Source organism: Anabrus simplex, chromosome 1 (genome assembly GCF_040414725.1).
Source record: "Anabrus simplex isolate iqAnaSimp1 chromosome 1, ASM4041472v1, whole genome shotgun sequence".
In the NCBI taxonomy this organism is placed as follows: domain Eukaryota; kingdom Metazoa; phylum Arthropoda; class Insecta; order Orthoptera; family Tettigoniidae; genus Anabrus; species Anabrus simplex.
Window position 1 is genome coordinate 1,122,039,792 of NC_090265.1, and position 3,785 is coordinate 1,122,043,576.

Here is a 3,785-nt window from a genome sequence, read left to right on the forward strand (position 1 = left end):
GCTTTCTTGCCAAGTCGGAAACGAACTTCTTGGTTGCCTGGTAACCAGTCACTTCAAACGGCGTGGCTAACTACTGCAGACGTTAAAAAAACAAATGACGCTTCAACTCCGGATTACTGGCGGATCAGCGTGATGTAGTGGCCGGTAGAAATGCGATCGTGCCGCCTTGCCCCTGGCATGTTGACTTACCCGCATGACTCAGGGAGAAGATCGATAACGAATAGCTCCAAACCTGTGTCAAAGATACCTCGCACTCCATAACCTCAAATACACAGCGACGTACATAATTCATTCGCGAATCTCTTGGACGGTTCCAGTGTCCTGGAGCACAAACATGATCGAGTAGTTAGAAGTTTGTCCTAAAGGTGTCATTAACTTGCTGGGAGTTACCGACCAGAGATTGTCGCATTTCTTCTTCGTCTGGTGCCTTCTCCTCACAGAACGTTGACAACCATCATGGATTATTTTTCCTCTTTAAAAATACTCATATACAACACAATTCATCAGTTCTGTCCGTAACAGCCACATGATGACTGACCAATTACAATAAAAGGATACTGAAAGCCTAGTAATCCGGGGAGTAAAAAATCTACCAATAACTATATAATGCTATTCAGTTACACAGTGTATATAATAAGTCAGCTCCTTCACTCTATGTTCAGTGTCGAGACCCTCGATTCAGATGGTCCCGGGTTCGATTACCGGCCGGTTTAGGCATTTTAACCAAGTCTGGTTATTTTCGTTACTCATGGACTCGGTTTTTGTGTTTGTCCCATTGAACACTATATATTTTATATATCACACATAAAACACACCACTCTACCAACCACACAGAAACACACGGTCATGAGTACATCGCTCCACAAAGGGAGGAAGGGCATCTGGCCATAAAACAAGGCCAAATAAATAAATAAATAAATAAATAAATAAATAAATAAATAAATAAATAAATAAATAAATAAATAAATAAATAAATGACGCAGTTTACACCTGTAACCCCTCAATGGTGTGAGAAAAGAGATGGAAGATGTACAAGTAAGATCAATGTACCTGAAATTAGTTTACTCAAAAGGACTCAACTTTTCGTTGGTATCTGGTAGACTTTCCTTTACTAACCTATAACTTTGGATTCAATTAGTGTTAAGGTTCTTATTTCCCATGGTGTGGAAAAAATCATTTCTAATATAACCAAGGCATAATTTCGAATAAAATTGTGAGTATAAGATAAACATGTGAATGTTAATGAGAACACAATACATGAATTTTATATTCTACTCTTGCCGGGCTGAGTAGCTCAGACAGTAAAGCGCCCAACTTGCTCGATCTTTTCTCAGTCGAGTGGTATTTGACTGTACTTAAATAGCCCATCCTCGTGTCGGTATATTTATTGGCTCGTAAAAGAACTGCGGGACATTCCGGCACATCGGCGTCTGCAAAAACCGTAGCAGTAGTCGGTGGGACATAGAACCATTATTATTATTATTATTATTATTATTATTGTTATTATTATTATTATTATTATTATTATTATTATTATTATTATTATTATTATTATTATTATTATTATTCGTTTAGGCCTACAATGGACCACGTGGTTCTTAACTCTGTTGAGCTTTTTTCTTCCTCTTAGCCCAGTATTCGTTCATTCTAGCGCTATGGATGTCTTTTCTTTCTTGAGTCCATTTCACTCCTACTCCTGGACGCAGTGATTTAGCTGTTAGTGACTGGAGAGAGTCGGATGTCTTGATTAACTTTCTGAACTTATCTCGGTTGCAAATGTCAATGTGATCAATGTTTATGTATTGTAGGTCTTTGCGGACTAAATTCGTCCATTTGGCATTTGTCGCTTTCCCTCTAGATACAGTGTTGAAAATCCTTGAAGTGAGTCTCTGGTAGTCTATCCTGACTATGTTACTATAGGGCATTAGTATTCTCTTCTTCATTGCTGTTGTAATGCTCTCAATTTTATGGTACAGTTCCTTGTTGTGCCTGATTCTGTACCCATATCCTTCTTTAATGGGACCCATAATCCTTCTGAGGATCTTTCGCTCTTTCATTTCCAGTTTTCTGAGTTGTACTTTCCGGGTCATGTTTAGGTATTATTATTATTATTATTATTATTATTATTATTATTATTATTATTATTATTATTATTAATATCCATTTTACGCCGCACGGACACAGATAGGTCGTATGGCGACGATGGTATAGGAAAGGGTTAGGAATGGGAAGTGGCTTTAATTAAGGAACAGCAAGAGCATTTACCTGGTGTGAAAATGGGAACCCATGGAGAACCATCTTCAGGACTGCCGACAGTCGGATTCGATCACACTATCTCCCGAATACAAGCTGTGTACTACGGTATTATTATTATTATTATTATTATTATTATTATTATTATTATTATTATTATTATTATTATTATTATTTACTGTGTGTTACACTATCCACAATGTGAGGTTTTCAAATTAAATATTTACAGTCTAAAACTATGGTCTTATTTCCGTCGAAGTACAGTAGTCAGCTGATCTGACTAAGTAGTAAGTCCAACTATGATACATCGCCAGCAGCCGTCTTCGCTAAGACTTGTAAAAGTGATGTTCGCTAACTTGCTCTGTAAAGGTTAAAGTACGTATGAGCTACTGTCAGTAAGGAGATCATTAAAATAGAAAGTTCTTTGTTATGAGATCGAGCTTGGCCACACTATCAGTGGGGGAGTTCATCTTGATCTAACAGATAAGGGAGAGCGCCATGCTGTGTCGTGTATAATCCTGTTATAAGCAGATTCATCTGTCATGTGCCACAGACGGTGGCTTGTCAGTAAAGTAATGCTTTCTACTCTGACGTAAGCTTCTCATTTCCTTCCTTCCCACCACCGACAGAAGTAGGTTATTGATGCAAGACAGTTCTCATTGTTATGAGAAGGAGGGGCGTGTCTCTCAGCTACATTGGAAGACAAACTCGCTGCAGACCAAATATTTTGGAGTTATGAGAAAAAACGATTTCCCTTAATAGTAACCAAATTATCAATCCTGAATATGAACCTGGCAATATTTATCCATCACATGAACGGCGTAGTCATATTGATTCCGTGAGATCTGCGAAGTTAAGCAATATTGGGCAGAGTCACCACTTGGATGGGTAGTTCACTTCCTGTTGGCTGAAGGAGGAGCATAGAGGATCTGGCCATCCTACCTGAAGTAAACTTCTCCTCTGGATGCCTGGTCAGTGGCTCCTGGCCTAGCTGGGGGCACTGACTAGGTCGCCAGCGTCCAGGTTTGGATAAGACACTCGGATTTAATTTAACTCTATCACGCTGATGACATATCACACCGTTGGACAGATATAGTTCAAGTGTTTTGGAATGTTCTTGGATGTAGTGAAACTAAAAAGTGGCATGTATGTAATACTCTATGTTGTGAAGCACTCTTTCTCACATACGCACAACACATCACACTACCAATGATGAGTCCATCCCTACACATAGGTTTGGCGCCAAGAAGGGCATCCGGTTGTATAAATGGGCCAAATGCACATGGAGTATCAACCCTAAGTAACTGCGAAAACATCAGAAAGAATAAGAGGAAGATTTTTAGTTGTGAAGCACATCTAACCCTAGGGACAAGGAAAGAGGGTCAAAGAAATAAGTGTAATGGACTGTTTTATTTAATCATTCTAACAGCGGCGTGCACTGAACCACAGCTACTCCAGCGCTGCTGGGTCCAATTTTCGTATTATTCTTTATTATTCCATATTCTTTGTATGTATGTTCAGTCTTCAGCCCT